General features: G+C 52.0%; 1 long non-coding RNA gene across 1 annotated transcript; it reads left to right on the top strand.

Annotated features, from left to right (window-relative positions):
• Window positions 1-12316: 12316 nt before the first annotated feature.
• On the top strand, window positions 12317-16707 carry LOC308635604. The gene is made up of 3 exons (XR_014019214.1): window positions 12317-12479; window positions 14232-14308; window positions 16477-16707. It is a non-coding gene; the product is annotated as an uncharacterized lncRNA (long non-coding RNA).
• Window positions 16708-18214: the final 1507 nt, after the last annotated feature.

An 18214-nucleotide genomic window follows, 5' to 3' on the forward strand; every position in this document is an offset into this window, starting at 1 on the left:
CCGACCCATTGTGATCCAGATTCTCTGGAGCCCAGGAGAGGCCAGGATTAAGGCTGTGTCCCCTGGGTCATGCCGGTCAGGTGAATAGAGGTGGAGCCTTGGTTCTGTGAGAAAAAAAATAGCAGAAGAAATCACTTGTGAATGTGGCCACAGTGTGGGTGGGTTATAGGATTTTCTCTTTGTCGCCTCTCCCCCCCCCAGATCCCCGAAGTGCCGTGCCATCTCAGGGTGGAAGGACCACACCTAGGGAGAAAAAAGCTGCTGGGTAAGCAACAGGTGCGGCTGTTTATTTTTAAGGGCTGACTTCTGCTTCCCCAGGCCATCAGAAAGGGTGTGGTGACAACCTGATCACACCAATCCCAGAGTGTGGGACCATCCAGCCAAGCTCCCAGTACAAATGCAGCTGCTAGAGATTGTGGTGGGCAGGGTCCGCAGGCTGCCTTGGGGCATCTCAGGGCTCCTGTCCCTCATCAGCCTCCTCTGAGTCCAGCAATGGCCTTGGGTCCTGAAAAGCTAAAGAGGGAACGTGCCCTGTGTCCTGGTAGGAGGAGGAAGCCAAGATGGAGACACAGAGGCCGACGTCTGTCTAGAACCCCGAGGGCTGAGAGGGAAAAGGATGAGAAAGCGCAAAAACAGCAAGAGTTAGCAGACAGTCTGTGTTGACAGTGGCTTGCTGCCAAGTTAGAATCAGAGTGGATCTGGGTGCTCAGTGGGGGAGCCTTGCTCAGGCACCCCAGCACCCCCTGGGGTTCCACCAGCAAGTCCCTTCCTCTCGGTGGCCAGTCACTCGCCCCCAGGTAGATCCAGCCCTGTCATAGTGTAAAGCCCCCAGGGGCTTCCCAGGGCCCAGCATGAACCCTGACCTCTCAGCATGGCCTCACACTGTCTCTCCTCAAAGCCACCCTACCCCCAGCCACGCTGCTGTCAAGCCACAGCATTGACCGTGGATTCCCGACACCTAACAGCGCAGGATGCTGTGTCCTGCCTGTGGTGCGTGTGCGTGGGATGCACGGGTGATGACCGTCCCTCAGCATATTGGCTCCTCTCCTTTCGGCTCTGAAATGCAGGGAAGGGCACAGGCCCGGGCACAGGGAACTTCCTGCATGGCTGTGCCCAGACCTGCCCAGTGGGCTCTGGAGTCGCCCAGAAGCTGCTTGGGCCTTTGACCACTCCCCAGCTCTGTCCCCTGCAGAGGATCTGGCCACGGCTCTTGCTGGTCTTCACAGCATCCAGCGGAAAGACTAGACTCATGGCTTCACATGGGAGCTCTGCGCTAAGGGGACTGAATGTAAAGAGAGGGTCCCCTTCAAGCACCCCACATCTAAAACACCAACGAGGGAAGACCGAGGCTGTGCCTGAGGTAAGGCTGGGCCACTGGCTCAGCTCAGCTCAGGGGTCACTTTTCCCTGCAGCACCCAGGCCAGAGGCCCTGCCCCTGAGACATTCTCAGTGGTTTTCCCCACTTTATACCCCACTTTCTCGGGTATAACTGCAGGGGACAAGACCCCAGGTTGGGGGGGGGGCTCCACGTGGACTCGTGACAGGAGCAGGCATCAGAGGAACTAGACGTGTTTCAGGAAGCCCTGGAAACATGCTAAGGGTGGACCCTCAAGGAATCTGGGAGGTGACAGACCGGCAAGAGGCCAGGCAGAGGTGGCTGGGGAAGCCTGCCAGTGGGGTCTTTCTGCTCCTCCCTCTCCTGCCTGCCCCAGTGTGGCACCATCTATGGGGGACAAACTAGGAGATGCCACTCTGGTGCTAAGAGTTGGGCCCGGGAATGCCTGGGGAGCTGCCACGTCCTGAGGTCACTGTGCCCAGGCCTGCCATTCCCTAAGAGGTGTCAAGAGGCAGGTGGGGGCCATCAGGGGGCAGGCTCCCCAACAGCAGGGCCAGCTGTGTTTCTTTGGGGGTCCAAGTGCTCCATCCAGGCTTGAGTCTCACTAGGGAACTGAGGGGGGCATCCAGTATCCACGAGGCTTGAGAACGGAGTTTGCATGGGGAGCGGACATTGCCCCTCTGTTCCTAGATCTCCTCTGTAAGTGGCAGGAACTAGGACCCAGCCCCTTGGTCTCCCCACCATGGTTGGATGGAACCAAGTGGGCAGCCCTTTGGTCAGAAGACAAAAGTCACTTTAGCTACAAAGGATGGATGACACTCTGGCCACAGACTCAGTCTCACACTGAAAAACCAGCCTCGACCTCAGAGCAAAGCCTGTCCAAGGAAGGGACATGACCTTTGTCCTTGGAAAGACCCACAGAGCACTCTTAGGCACATTCCCACCCTGCTAAGTGGTTTATCTACAAATAACAGGAGAGGTCTGCTGCGCCAGGTGTCCCTGACTCAGTCAGGCTAGGTGAGGATCCATAGCAACCCCCTAGCAGCCACCAATCAGCATGAGACAGGGAAATACCTGGGATGCCAGATGACCCTCCCAGTAGTTTATGGTGGTTGATAACGTGTTGGGAAACCTTGTAGTTCAGCACGTAAACTCCTCTTGGCTTAAACCCAATCAGTTCAAATGAATACCCCTTTTGTAGTGACCAATCACCCCTACCCAACTTGTTCCCGCCAGTGAATGTGCTAATCATGTTTTAGAGTTGTTATTTGATTTTCCCGTGGTGTGTGATGATTTGCTAAGAGATGCTATGATGTATGTGGGGGTCCCTGCCTTCTCCAAAGAGTGTATAAAACTGCTGCAAACCCTGGGCTATGGGCCTCTCAGCATCACCAGTTGCTGTGTGCGCGCCGAGGACCGAGCTAGCTCACAATAAACACCTCTTTGTGTTTACATCGATCTTGGTCTCTGGTGGTCTTTTGGGGGTCCCGAATTCGAGCATAACATAGAATTCAAGCATAACAACACACCATCCATGGAAAGCAGAATTCTTAGGTGGCCACTGAAGGGAAAGCGAGGAACGAGAGACGGAGACCAGGCAGAGATACACACAGAGTTTATTTTTCAGAGCTGACAAATAAAGGCCCTCTCTCTATAGAGGCTTCAGTTCTGGGACTTTTATGGGAGAGGCTCAGGAATCAGAGCCAGGAGGGTCCTAATGCAGGGTGGTTAAGGGTGGGGTTGTGATGAGGGAGTGGTGAGCCGTTCTCAGAAAGGCCCTTGGGCGGGAAAGCGAGAAACTTTTCCCTTAGAATGGGGGCTGTCACTTAAGATGGCCGTCTAGATGCTAAGCAAGGACTTTAAACTTTCCCCTGGGGTTCTGCCCAGTTCTGTTGCTGTCGGATCCTCTAGTCCTGAGCAAAAGCAAAACTCTTTCTAGCAAGTTGTTTAGGGAGGACTTCCTAATTTAAGACTCAGACTGCTCTTCCACCTAAACCCTTAAGACTCAGAATGAGTTGCTCTCTCTTGGTTCCGTGATCTAAATGCCTTGATTTCATCCCGTGACTGAGATGGTTGTCTGCCAAAATCCCCACTCCTTCTAGCATAGTCACTAAGGAACAAAGACTACGTTTCCCAGCTGCCCTTGCACTGAGGTTTGGTCATGTGACAAGCCCCCACCAATAAAATATGAGCAGAAGAGAGTTCAACTCTTCTGAGTCAAGGCCCTAAGAAGCAAGTTGGCTTCTTGCACACTTGCCTTCCTCTTCTACCAGCTGGATGCAGGTGGCAGTGAGACTCTAGGGAATGAAAGAGCCCTGAGATGAGAAGAGCCTGGCACCCTGAATCACCATGTGGAGGAAAGCCACTGGCCAATCAGAGGACACTCATCTCCATCTGTTATATAAGAGAAATTCCTAAGGCATTTGAACCATGATCTATTTGGGAGCCCGCTTGGGGTGCCTGTTCGCCTACTCCTCTTCACGAGGCACATCCCTCTGCTCGGCCTTCCCCCTAAATCAAGTTGCACAAGATGCTGACAAAGCTCCCAGATGAAAAGCTGCAGCTCTCCCTGTACTCACCTCCCTTGGCTGGCTCCCACCCCTGCCTGGCTTCACACCGTCGGCTTGCTCTGAAGTCTGGCCCACTCCGCCGGGCTGGGCCACCATCCATCTGCTGCCGATGAGTGCCTGGCTCCCAGCAAAATGCACATTTATTCCCCCAAACATAGGATTCTTTTTTCAGCAAAGGTGGTGCAGTATATTTGGAGAGGCAAGCTGCTCTTCCGCACATGGCTCTCGGTGACTTGGGACGCAGCCAGCGAGTTTGTGTCTTCAGCTCCAACTCCCTGAGCAAGAGCCTCCAGAGGTTGGGGAAGAGGTGGAGGGAGCAGTGGAGAACCAGAAGGGGGTGGGGGACAATTCTCTCAGAAAGCAATTAAGCATTTCTTGGTGGCCTCAGGGACAACCTCAGCTTGTTGTACTTTCCCCCCAGGGAGGCTGAGGAGCAGAGGAGGAAGGCATCCATGATCACAGCTCTTGAAAACTTGGCTTCATACTGGGGCTTTGGGAAGACACAGAAGATTGCGCTGCAGAAAGGCAGCCGGGCCCTTCCAACCTGCCACCCAGGCTACTTCTCCCATGGGGAGCCCTAGAATGGACCACAGGGGGGCTCAGGATACAAAGGAGCTATCTATTTCTGAAGTTTGGCTCTATTCAGATGAACCTGTTGTTGTTTTGCGGTGCTGGGGATGGAACCCAGGGCCTCACATACGGCTAGGCCAGTGCATTACCACTGAACTACGGTCCCAGCCCTGAAGCGTGGCTCTGGATGGCAGGTTTCAGCCAAGGAGAGAAGAGAGGATGGTAGCTGAGCCCAGAGCAAGCCCATGCTCTCTGGGGTCTCTGCTGCAGCTCCAAGACACAGAGGCTGGCTCCTTTATGGGATCAGATACTCTGGAGGTTATAAAATGACAAGGCCCATCCTTCAAGGGGCTCCAGAAGGATTCTGCCTCAGCAACTTCCAGAACAAATCTGCTGTTTGTTTGAATCAGGAAATAACAGGCTGCAGACTCCCCAGGGGCCCAGGAATCCAGCCACTGGCTCCTCCTGTCCTTCTGTGAGCTAGATTCAGCCAGCCACACAGGGCCCTGCAAGGAAGTCAAGTTACAATAGCCTGACCTGTGCGTCTCCAAGGATGCTGAGAACCCCCACTCAGGGAGGGTCAGTGGCCAACAAGGATTCTCCAGACCTTTAACTGGTCTGGTCACATGATGGCCTGAATTCTTTATGCTCAGCAAAAGGGCATCTGTAGTTTTGACTCCAGGCTGCCCTTAGCAATAATCTTGCAGAGCTTTGGGGCCTGCCTGGCGTGGGTGCTGTGAGCTGCATCTTGTGTGTCTCTAGGGAGAACATTTCCTCTTTCCCATCCCTTCCCTGTGGCTCACTCTCCTCCACCCCCTGTCCTATCTACCAACTCATTCCCCTTCTCTACACTCAGCCTGGTTCCTGTGATTTTGTCACTTAAAGCAGCTTGGTGGCCCAAGCCTACAATCCCAGCTACTTGGGAGACTGAGGCAGGAGGATTCCAAGTTCAAGGTCAGCCCCAGCAACTTAATAAAACAATGTAAAAAGGGCTGGGGATGTGGCTCAGTGGTAGAGTGCCCCGGGTTCAACCCTCCATCAAAAATTGAGGACCTTGGTATGAATTCCTTCCAACTGTCCCCTCTCCCAATCTGTCCTGGGGTTCTCTCTCTCTCTCTCTTTCTTTCTTTCTTTCTTTCTTTCTTTCTTTCTTTTCTTTCTTTTCTTTCTTTCTTTTCTTTCTTTCTAAGAGAGAGAGGAATTTTTTAATATTTATTTTTCAGCTTTCGGTGGTTGAGGATTGAACCCAGTGCCCTGAGCATGCCAGGCGAGCAAGCTACCGCCTGAGCCACATCCCCAGCCCCCTGCCCTGGGTTCTTTCCTTGATCAGTTTGCAAACATATCAGAACTGATCCATACCTGCAAGCCCCATCCCTCCCAGGGAGAAGCCCCAGCTTGACAGGTGCAAAGTCCAGAGTGCTGGGCGATAGGAAATACCAGAGCCCAAGGTCTTCCCAGGACTGGCAGCTCGATGGCTTCAGGGGCAGAAATAACCTGAGCCCGCTGCCCTTTCCCTCTTGGGAGTGACTCAGCGAGAAGCCGAGGACAGAAACAGCGCCGCCTTGGCCGTGGGTTGTGTATGGAGAGGAACAGGGGCAATCGCAGGGGTAAGCACCGAAAAGATGCTCAGCCTCACTGAGGGTAGGAGAAGTGCACCGAAGCCACACCAGACCCCACTGTCCACCGAGCCACTTGGCAAAGAGGAAGGCTGGTGATGTGCCCAGTTGGCACGGGCGGGAAGAGGCGCTCGGCTCCGCCACAGCGCTGTAAGCTGATCCGTCCTCCGCGGAGGCCACCCGGCAGTGCCCACCAAGGACACAGACTTTGACCCAGCAAACCCACTTCTAGAAAGGCCACATCCAGCTACGTGGGTGCCTTTGTGAAATGGCCGAGCTGGGCGTGTATACCTGATGAAGGGCTGCAGGTGCCCTCCACGGGACGTGGTCCACACTTGGGCCATGCGCCTGGGTGGAGCAAAGAACCAGAGCCAGGGCGGCATGGATACGGGACCTGGCCTTAGATACGAAGTCCAGGAGCAGAACGGGTCGTGGGGGGCTCGCTGGATTCAGAGCAGACGAAGGGGCACCTACCGCTGGGCGGGCCAAGGAGCAGTGTTGCGCATGCTCCCAGCTGTGCGTGGGGAGGTGTGTCTCTGAATGCACCCCCAGGAAACTGGCCGAATTGGCCCTATGGGGGGGGTTGTTTTGGTTATTGTTTGTTTGTTTGTTTGTTTGTTTGTTTGTTTTTAATTTATTTATTTTTATGTGGCGCTGAGGATTGAAACCCAGGGCCTCCCGTGTGCTAGGCCAGCGCTCTACTGCTGAGCCACAACCCCAGACCCTAGAAGAGCGTTTTTGATACAGATTTTTGTAACTTGAAATTTTTGAGCTCTGTGAACAGGTTACCTACTGAAACAATAAATGCAATTTAAAATATGTGACCCCCAGCTCCTTAATGAAAATAATATTTCTGTTATGTTTGCTTGCATTTGTTTATTTATTCATATATTTAGGGGTCCTAGGGATTGAACCCCCCAGGCACATTACTACTCAGCTATCTCCTTGACCCTTTTCAAATTTTTATTTTGAGACAGGATCTTGGCACAATGCCCAGGCTGGCTTCAAACTTGTAACTGTCCTGCATCAGCCTCCTGAGTAGCTAGGATGACAGGTGTGAGCCAGTTTGACCCCAGTATTTGAAAATGAGCAAGTTCCAGGACAGAATGAAGTGGTGGAGGGGGGAGAGCATTCGTTCCACTTTATGTTCATACCATCTGTCATATTTTATAAATATTTCCATTTGTGCTGCCCCATTCAATCCTCAGGACAGTCTGGTGTTTTCAAATGAAGAAATGGAGGTTCAGAGAAGCAAAGTGACTTCTTGGAAATCACACAACAAGTGGCAGAGCCAGGACTCGAGTCCAGCTTTTGAGATCCCTATCATGTGCCCTTTTCTCCCTCATTCAGGAGAGTCCTGAGAGCTGCAGTCACTATGTCCCCATTTCCACCCAGAACATCATCCAGACCACGGTGTATACTGGCTTAGACCAACTGTCAGTGGGTGGCATCAAATTCTGAGTCCTCTGCATCAGGTTGCTTATTAGGCCATGCTGAGGTGTGTATGTTTGTGTCCCCCAAAATTCTTGTACTGAAATTTAATCCCCCATGTGATAGTATTGAAAGGTAGGGCTTTAAGAGGTGACTAGTGCCTTTTTAAAGAGGCCAAAGGGGAACTTGTCCACCCCTTCTGCCACATGAGGACTCAGAAAGAAGATGTCATCTTTGAAGCAGATAGTGAGCTCTCCCCCAACACCAGATCTGCTAGGATCCTGACCTTGGACTTCCTAGCCTCCAGAACTGTGGGTAATGCACTTTTGTAACCTGTAAATTCCCTGTTCTAACAGATCTTGTTATAGCAGCCTGAATGGGCTGAGACTGACTTTCAGTTGCTTCATTGATAAAATAGAACAATCATAGAACCCAGCTCTGGGGGTTAAATGACCTAAGGGCTAAGAAAACAGTAGCCCAGTGTTCAAACAGACCAAGTTTCCTGCTCTACTGTGGCTTGCTGGCTGCTTACAACTCTTGTACAAAAAAAAAAGGGGGGGCTGGGGATGTGGCTAAAGCGGTAGCGCACTCGCCTGACATGTGTGCGGCCCGGGTTCGATCCTCAGCACCACATACCAACAAAGATGTTGTGTCCGCAGAAAACTAAAAAATAAATATTAAAAACTCTCTATCTCTCTCTCTCCTCTCTCACTCTCTCTTTAAAAAAAAAATTGCATTTACTCCAGCACTTGTTTTGCATCGCCCACCTGCCCAGGTTCTTCTCTCCTTCCCTTCTCGGATTCCTTCTCTAGCTTTTCCTTCCTGCCCCAGAGCTGGCTCTCAGCTACCTGGGAACCTGGCCAGCCCAGCCAGCAGGGGAGGGTGGTGAATGTGGGAACCCCATTCTGAATTTTCTCACCCTCCTTCCACTTACATATTCAAATGTTTGTTTCCTCTGGAGGTTACAATCACCCAGAAATGGGCAAAGGAGGGGGAAAGGCTAGTGAATGACAGGACTTCTCCCTCTTCTCCACCTCTTCTAAGGGCTGAACACTGAGCCCTTAGCCAGACGTCACCCTTTAAAGAAGGAAAAGGAAGGAAAAGATTGGCAGGAAAAACACGTGTTCTTCTTAGTCCAGCCTCCCCTTCCTTGTTCTTATTTTAGTTTTAGAATTAACACATAGTGCTATCATTGGAATCTTGAATGTCCCCAAAGCCCCTGTGTTGATGGTGTGGTCACAGTCCGTGGGCTCCTGGGAGGTGTAGACCTTTGGAGGTGGAGCCTAGCAGAAGAAAGATAGGTCATTGGAAGCATTCCCTTTAGGGAAAAATCGAGATGCTGGTCCTTCTTCTTCTTTTTCTCTTTGCTTTCTGGCCACCATGAGGTGAGTGCCTTCCTCTGCCAAGTGTTCCCACCCTGGTATATGGCCTCAACACAGGCCCCTAGGCGATAGGGCCAGATCTCAGACTTAAATCTCATACTGTGAGCCAAAACAAATATTTTCTCTTTTTAGTTCATTTTCTCAGGTACTTTGTGATAGTAACAGAACTCTGAATAACATAATAATAAAACTGTGTGTGTGTGTGTGTGTGTGTGTGTGTGTGTGTTTAAATTCACAGAACCACCACCCCAGTCAGGATACAGAACAGTTCCACTGCCAACTCCTCTCTCAAGCAGCTCCGTTGGGGAGCCACCCTTAGCCCCTGCTGCACCCCTGGATGTGTTATTACTGTAGTTTTTGTTTGTTTGTTTGTTTGAGAATGTCACAGAAACAAAATTATGCAGCATTAACCTTTTGACAGGTTCCCCCTTGGGAATCCCGCCTGTAAGAGTCGTCCCAGCGTCTGCATGTCTGAAGTTCATTGCTCTGTTACTGCGTGGTGTCCGCCGTCTGGGCCTGCCAGGGTTTGTGTATTCGTTCATTCTCTGAAGGACATTGGGGTTTTTCCCAGGTTTGGGTGACTGTGAATAGAGCTGCTCTAGATATTTGTGCAAAGGCTTTTATGAGAACCAAAGTTTTCATTTTTCCAGGGCAATGTTCTCAATAGGAGGCAGTTGGCCCCCCCGGAAGCAGCTGGCAAAGTATTTTAGACTGTCACAAGGTGGGGGTGCTGCTGGCTCTAGTGAGTAGAGGTCAGGGAGGCAGCTCAACACCTTAGACCCAGAGGACAGCCCCAGGGCCATCAAGGATCTGGCCCCAAGTATCAGTGTTGCTCAGGCTGAGGATCCCTGCTGGGGGCGGGGGGGCGGGCACCTGGGGCTGAGCCCGCTGGTGTGTTGAGCTCTACAGGGAATCTACAAACCATCTTCCAGATGCCTTTACCCCCCACCACACACACACACACACACACACACACACACACACACTTTTCTTTTTCTCCCAGGACTCAGGGATTGGACGCAGCATGCTGGGCAAGAGCTCTACCACTGAGCTTCACCCAGCCCGAGTTAACCATGTCGCATCCCCCACAACCAAGCCTCTGGTTTCTGGGAAACTCACATCTCTGCCGGGGCCTGCTACCGTGGGTCTTCTTATTTGAGTCATTACAATGGGCGTGTAGTGATAGCTTATCACAGTTTTAATTTGCATTTCCTTAGTGGCTAATGATGTTGAATATATTTTTATGTGCTTATTTGCCATCTGTGTGTCTTCTTTGGTGAAGTATCTGTTCAAGTCTTTTGCCCATTTTTAAAATTAGGTTGTTCCTTGCTGTCAAATTTCGAGAAGTCTTTCTATATTATGGATAGAGGGTTTCCGTGTGTGAAATATGTGATTTGTATTTTCCGCTGTCTTTTCATTCTCTTAAGGGTCATGTGTGTGTTTGGAGGGGTGCTGGGGATTCAACCCAGGGGCCCTCCAGCACTGAGCCACACCCCTAGCCCTTTTTATTTTGAGACAGCATCTCATGAGGTGGACCACGCTGACTTCAAACTTGCAATCCTCCTGCTTCAGCCTCCTGAATCTCTGGAATTCAAGGCATGCCCCATCACACCCAGCAAAAGGCAAAAATTGTTCATTTTGGCTGGGGATGTTGCCCAGGGTATGGCACTTGCCACTCGGGCCTGGGTTCATTACTTAGCACTGCAAAAGGAGAAAAGCAAAGACAGGACTGGCTCTGTGATACCAAGAGCTTCCTACTAACCCTTAAAATAGGGTGGTGTGATGGTTATTTTTAAACTGTATTTATTTATTCATCCACTAATCACCCATCCATTCATTCATCCATCCAGGGGCCTGAACCCAGGGCCCATCCATCTCCAAGCTACATGCTCAATCCTTTTTATTTTTTATTTTGAGAGACGTTCTCGATAAGCTGCGGAAGCTGGCCTCCCGAGACATTGGGGTCACAGGTGAGCACCACGGTACCCAGCTGGTCTTGGTTATCCCAGTTCCTTTGCCCTTCCACAGAAATGATAGAATCGTTTTGTCTCCCTCTACCACCTTGCTTTTTAAAAAAATTTGTTTTCACGGGGTACAGATGTCTGAGACCCCAGCTGTGTTTCTTTGTTCTAGGTAGGACTTTACACCCACCTGTCTGGATAGAACCTTTGGGTAAGTTCTGGGAATAGAGGAGAAATGCCAATTTTATAGAAAACTCAAGAGCAGCCATTCACCTGTTTCCTGGGAGAACAGATGGTCTTTTGCCTGAGGAAAATAGCAGGATGCAAATTGGCTTCTCACTCACTACAGAGGGTTTATGAAAAGACTCAGACTAATAAATGCTCTCTCCACCACTTTGCAAGGCCAACTTCATTCCCTTTTTGACAGTAAAACCGTAACAATACTTCTGACTTGTCTGCAAGATATCACTGATCTGCTTGAAACATGTTTGTCACCTGGTCAAATAACTTACCAGAAACCGCACACACAACCTCTACAGTAGGAGAGTGGGACTTCATCTTGCTCTGTGATTGGCAGCTCTGAATACATTGCCCTCCAGTCACCAAAGCCGAGAGCTCAGCTGAGGGAGTGGGAACTGCTAGTTCTGCTGTTATTGGGACTGGCAGGGCTGAGCCTGCTGTCCCCCAGCCCCTGGCTCCTAGATCCCCAGACTCTGCCTCTGAGAAGACTGCAGGCTCCAGACCTCCTTACCAGAGAGCAAAGTCCTCTCTGATCTGGTCACTCTGTGCCAATATTGCTTTGTTTACTACCTGAAAGGAGGCCTCCGAGTTTTCTGCTTGTGCAATGAGGTGATCCGCTTGGGGAAAAGAAAGCCTGGGCCACTCATTGGGGCAGCCAATCCCAGGGGCAAGAGTAGTGGGCGTGGCCTGGCATGCCCTGATTGCTCCTCCCAGTCTGCACCTGGCTGGCAGCTGGACCTGGGCAGGGAGTTTGACTTCCTTGGGCCTCTTGGCTCACCTGTAAACTGGCCACTCTGCAATCTGATCTGCCCATCTCGTAGAATTATTGCAAGATGCAAATGGTCAATCACAAAGAATATTCCGGAAAGACACGGCCCCAACTGTTCTGAGTTGCTTCTCTGGAGAATGAGTGGATCCTGGGGATTTCTACTTTCCTCTTCCATCAGTTCTGATCTCGTTTCCAAATTCTCAACATGTATGAATTCTTTTTATGGTTAAACAGTGTGTAGGGCTGGGGGCATAACTCAGTGGTCGAGAGTGTGTTTTGCATGTGCAAGGCCCTGGGTTCAACCCCCAGCACTAAAAACCAAAGCAAACCAAAAACAGGGTGAAGTGCCTAAATATGGTCATGCAACAACACAGTGCCTAAATATGGTCATGCAACAACACACTCTGGTCTGCAAAATCTCCACCCTTAAGCACCAGTCACTCTTCGAAGCCTGTGTACTGGGTCACGGAGCCCTGCGTGTATCACATGGACATCACAGCATAACCGCCGAGTCCCTGCATACTTGAAATCTGAGGTGCTGGTGAAGTCAGCTGGGGTGGGAGATGAGATGGCAGGGCTCCTCCCCGCTCCCCGGGCCTCCCAGGTAAGGCACGTATGTTCCTCCCTGGCAATCTGCAGAGCAGCCTGGGGCAGGCCAAGCAGTGCCAGAGCGAGGGACACTGCAGGGCAGCACAGAGTCAACACAGAACACACTTTGTGAAAAATCAGTCGCTGGGGCTGCAGCCCGCTGGAGTAAAGGGGCCGGACGCCGAGGCCGCCCTCCCCAGGAGCTGGCTGCCCTCGGGGTTCTGGGCATGTCAATGGCTCCAGCAGGCACTGTGGTCAGCCTCGGCCAGCAGGACACAGTGCCCAAAGGCACAGCCGGGGCTGGCACACTGCACCAAGCAGTCAGGAGGAATGGGGTCGTGTGCATCTATATTTGTTTATTTGCTGTTTGAAGCCCCTGGCAGGAGCGGGAAGGTGCTCTGTTTGCCTTATGTGGCTGCAGTCCCCTCAGGACAGGCCCTCCTTTCCTAGATCCCCTGCCAGATCTGGAAAGTGGCAGGGTCACAGCCCATGAAGAACCCAGGACACCCCAGGAGTAAGAAAAGAGACCAAGTCAGGAGATGACTGCTTAGGCAGCTATCATCAGTCAGTCCCAAATGACTGTCCCTCTGACCAATGACAGGAGGGCAGGGACGGCCAGGCCCTCCAGCCAGCCGCACAACCCAGGTGACAAGTTGTTCAGCTGAGATCAAGTTGCAGCTATTCTCAGTCCAGGGGCTTGGAGGGAAGTCACCTCCTACCCCTGGGCTCCAGGCAGTGGGGGGCACGGGTGCAGGGAATTCCTTGGGTGCTGGAAACAAGACCTGCCCTGTCCTGGGCTGCGGGGACCAGTTGTCCTATGCTAGTGGCTGCCCAAAGCCTGAGAGGGCTGTAGCTGCCCAGCTGCCAGTGGCAGTCTCAGGGCTGGGATGAAGGAGGACACAGACCTTGGGTCAACATCACCTAAGCACCCCACCCTGCTGGGTCCTGAACAAGTCCACGCCATCAGGTTGAGACAAACACTAACACACCCTCGCCAACCCAAATCTCTGGCCTCCTCTATCTGCCCCAACAGAAGCCCAGACAGGAACCCTGGGATGCAGAAGCCAGAGGATATGATACTTCCCTAAGACAGGGGGGTGCGAATTATTTCTGGAAAGGGCCAAATAGCAAAGATATTTGACTTAGTGACCGTGTGGTCTCCATCCAACTATACAACTCTGTCATTGCACAGTGAAAGAAAGCAGATGCAGTCAATGTGTCAGCAAGTCAGCATGGCTGTGTTCCAATAAAACTTTATTTAAAAGAACAAATGGTGGTCCAGAGGTGTCCTGTGACACGCAGTTTGCTGATCCCTGCTCTACTTTACCAGACCCCTCCCCAAGGGCAGGTCCGTGTACCTTTAGGGCCAGCTGTTCCTCCTGGATTCTGGAACTGCAGGTGCCCCAACGCCCGGCTGTCCGTCAAGGTTGAGAGCAAGAGGGTTTGGCACGCATGCAAGGAGAAGGGGAAGCAGCTGTTTGCTGGAGAGCCCTCTAGGAAAGCACCCCTCATCCACCCACTGTAATTAACCTTTGATAAATGCCTCCCCTGTGAACAGGTTTGCAGACCCATAAGTCAACAAGGTCGGCCACAGAGGGTTCGTGCAGATAAAACAAGGGATGGTCCACCTTGCAGGCATGCAGGATGCTTGGGGAGGGGGCCATGGGGCCTCCTGGCACTAGGGATTGAACCAGGGCTTCAGGCTTGCTACAAGTGCTCCACCACTGACCTACATCCTCAGTCCTTTTTATTTTTTACCTTGAGGCAGGGTCTCGCCAAGTTTCCCAGGCCAGTCTTGAACTTGTGATCCTCCTGAGTCAGCCTCCCAAGTAGCTGGGATCACAGGTAAGTGCCTAGCCAGATACACACACACACACACACACACACATATATATATTCTTATCATATGGCCTTGGGCTTAGGATCCATCAGTAGCTGGCACAAGGGGGTTTAAACTTCAGATCTGCTGCCCTTTACCAAGTGGCCCTGGGCAAGTTACTTAATCTCACTAAGCTTTGGTCTCCTTGTTTGAAAACAGGGAGATAAAAATCGTACTTGGCTCCTGGTGCTCTGGAGTTTAGATCAGATAACCCCATGAAACACTTAACACAATACCTGGCAAACACAGGCAGAACCAGACCTGTGGCCATGACGGGTGACTGCTGGGTTGCTCATTGGGCACCTCCCATGGGCTTGGAGATGCTAAGTGACCTCTTATTCATTACAAAACTCTGAAGCAGCTCATTTTACCAGTGAGGAAATCAAGGTTCAGAGAAGCAATGAGTGGCCCAAGGGCACACAGACGTAGCTATTCTCAAAAGGGACCATGAAGGCCATTGTACCAGAAAAGAACGGGCATGAGCAAGGGACCTGGGCCTTCTGAAGACGACAGGAAAACTGGTTCCCAGTGCAATAACTTGCTTCCATTTATGCAGAGGAAGGACGTGGTTGCTTCTGAGACACCGTGAGCTCAGCTGGGGGGCCCTATCTCTGGTACACCTGCCAGTCTTTTCTGGGAACACTGAGACTGTCCTGAACAGAAAGACCTTTGGCACAAACATCCAGAGGCCATTTGTAAAAGGTTGGCTGGTGTCCCTTGAAATTTTATATGTCCACTGGGAACCTCAGAATGTGACCTTTTTGGGATCTATATAGATATAATTAAGAAAAGGATTGAGATAAAATGGTACTAGATCAGGATGGGCCCTAAATCTACAGAGACTATCACTATGGGAACCAGAGGATCCTAGGAGACTTAGAGGAGGCCATGTAATGACAGAGGCATGAATTGGGGTTACATGTCTAAAAGTCAAGGAGTGCCGAGGATTAATGGCAGCCACCAGAAGTTGGGAGAAAAGCAAGGAATGGATTCTTCCTTGGGACACCCGGAAGGAACCAATTCTGCAGTACCTTGATCTTGGATTTCTGGCCTCCAGAAATATGAGAATAAAGTTGTCATTGGAAGCCACCCAGTATTCAGTAATTTGTTATAGCAGCCACAAGAGACTAATACATCATGCGCGGGCTTTGTGGTTCCTGGTATCTCTCGGGCCCAGCCCGCTCTGAGGCACACAATGATGCTTTGTGGTGAGAGAATGGACAAAGAGACAAAGGAAGGGAGAAATCAGTGGGGGGGAGGGGGTGGCTTGGAAAGCCAGAGGCACAACGCCAGGTCAAGGGAAGCCACTGCTGGGAGCCAGGAACCGGCGAGGCCAGGGAAACTCACAGGAGAGGTGAGCAAGGCCAAGCATGGCGCCATCTCCTCTAGGTCTGAAGAATGCAAGTAGGGCTGGGGATGTGGCTCAAGCGGTAGTGCGCTCGCCTGGCATGCGTGCGGCCCGGGTTCGATCCTCAGCACCACATACCAACAAAAAGATGTTGTGTCCACCAAGAACTGAAAAATAAATATTAAAATTCTCTCTCTCCCTCTCTCTCACTCTTTAAAAAAAAAAAGAATGCAAGTAAAGGAGGCTGGTGGCAAGTTCTTCACTGGGAGAGACAGCCAGGTCAACAGAGGGACTGCGCGGTCAACCCAGTGCTCAGGCCTGCGCGGCTCCTGGAGATAATTAGACGCCATCCCCACACAGCCGTCCAACTGCTTGGTCAAGCTGTGAGCAGGGCTTGGCAGAGGGACCCGGCGGCTGGCTGTGATCCTCTGGTCTTGGCCCTCCCCTTGGTGCTCCAGGGCCCTCATTCTCACTGCCCTGGGCGACCATAAGCACCTGGGGAATGGGGGAGGCTCCCCAGTGGCTTTCCTGGGCAGGGGTTTAGGCCTCTCCTGACACCCGACGCCAAAGCCAGGTCCTCAGGTCACATCAACAGCCCTTCTAGGCTGGCAGCTCAGGAGCCATAAGGATGGACATTGTCCCTTGTTTGGGGTGGTGGCCTTCATTTCCTTCCCTCCTCCTCCACCCCCTTGGCCGTGGGTTGGCTTGAGACTGCCTTAAAACAGCTGGGACACGGCTGGATCCCCACTGAGCCCCCAAGGACCGGCGCTTTCTCTCTGTTCTTAGAGTTGTCAGCTGCCACTTACTACTTCAGCATGGCCATATTGCGAAGGGAGGCCCCGGGGAGGACCCTGTGCTGCCGTCTTGAACATGCAGCCAAGCAGAGCCTTCAGATGACCACAGTCTCAGCTGCCACCTGACCGCACCTGCATGAGGACCCCCAGGAAGAACCCACCAGCTGAGCCCCACCAACCCACACAACCATGGGAGGTGAAAATAAATTATTGTTTTAAGCCACTAGGTTTCTGGGTAGTTTTTACACGGCCATCGGTCACAGGAATGCTCTGGAAGATTCACCCATCATCTCCTTTCCCGTGTCCCCCATCTCGCTGGCTACTTAGGGGCAACAAGAGCCCCCAACCTCCAAACCCACAGCCCCTCATTACTGATCTGCCCCAACCTTCTCCCTGGTGGCCAGTCTTGGTGACAGGCAGAGTTGCCTAGTGGCACTGCTCCTTCTGGGTCTGGCAAATCCTAAATTAAAATCAACAAATATTTGTATAGCAGCCAGAAGTCTGTGGCCCTCTGGAACCAAAGACAGAAAACACCTTTTATTTGAAGAGCACTGAAGAGCTTTGCAAACACTCAGCATGGCCAGGCTCGCGTCACCTGTGACAACCAGCAAAGGTAGCTCAGCAGCGACAACCTGTGCCGTCCAACAGGAAGGGGCACTAAGGCCCCAGAGCAGAGATGGCAGCGCAAGGGCCAGAGCCAGGTGGTCGGATTCCTAGGCTGGAGGAACAGAGGAGAGGCGAGAAACACCAGCTCTGCCCGACACCTGCTCGGGCGTCCCGTGTCCTGTGCGTGGCTCTGGATCTGAGGTCAACTTCCTGGATTTGCCTGTGGCTCTGCTAACAGAGTGAGCCCAGAGGGAGGGGTGGGCCTCTGTGAGGCTGCCTAGGCTGAGAGTGAAGCTGGAGCACAACACGCCATGCTGTCTTCAATCAGAAAGCCACAGCAGGAAGAGGCAGAGGAACTCGGCCGAGGTCACCCAGCTCCCTGGAAGCAGGGCCAGGGAGCCAATTGGGAAGCCATTTGGGAAGCCAACTGCCAGTTCCATGTTCTTTTGGCACACACTGCTGCATGCCCAACTGGCTAAGGGCCAGTGAGCCCCAGGAATGAGGGCCTGGATGGCGTATCTTGGAGGGCTGGGGTGAGGGATGGACAGCCCACCCCTCCAAGACAGCTGGGTGAGAAAGTGCTGAAGCAGCATCACCCATAAGGAAATAGATTATCCATGGGCAAAATTGACGGAGAAAATTTTAATGGACAGAATCCATGGAAAACCATGAGGAAGTTCCAGTGAGAACAGCCACACTTGGAAAAATGGCCTAGACATCAAGGGCTTTCAGAGAGACTTAAAGAACTGCCCACCTGTGTGGCCACGCAATGACAGTGACACCAACAGGAGGATGTCCATTCTAATCACACTTTGTGTCCCCCCCCTCCCCCGCTCCGCCCCGTACTGGGGATTGAAGCTAGGAGTGTGCCACCTTTGAACTGGATCTCACCCCTTCTTTTGAAATTTTGTTTTGAGACACGGTCTCAATAAGTTGCCCGGGCTGGCCTCAAATTTGAGATCCTCCTGCCTCAGCCTCCTTCCTGAGTCTCTGGAATTCCAGGCGTGGCCACTGTGCTGGGCTCCAACCAGCATTCTTTCTCCAGCTCCCATGATCACTGCTTCTACCATCACCACTGCAATGAGGGAGACAGCAACTCCCACCCAGACAGGACCTCACACTGC

Source organism: Spermophilus citellus (genome assembly GCF_964194105.1).
Source record: "Spermophilus citellus genome assembly, chromosome: 17".
Taxonomy (NCBI): domain Eukaryota; kingdom Metazoa; phylum Chordata; class Mammalia; order Rodentia; family Sciuridae; genus Spermophilus; species Spermophilus citellus.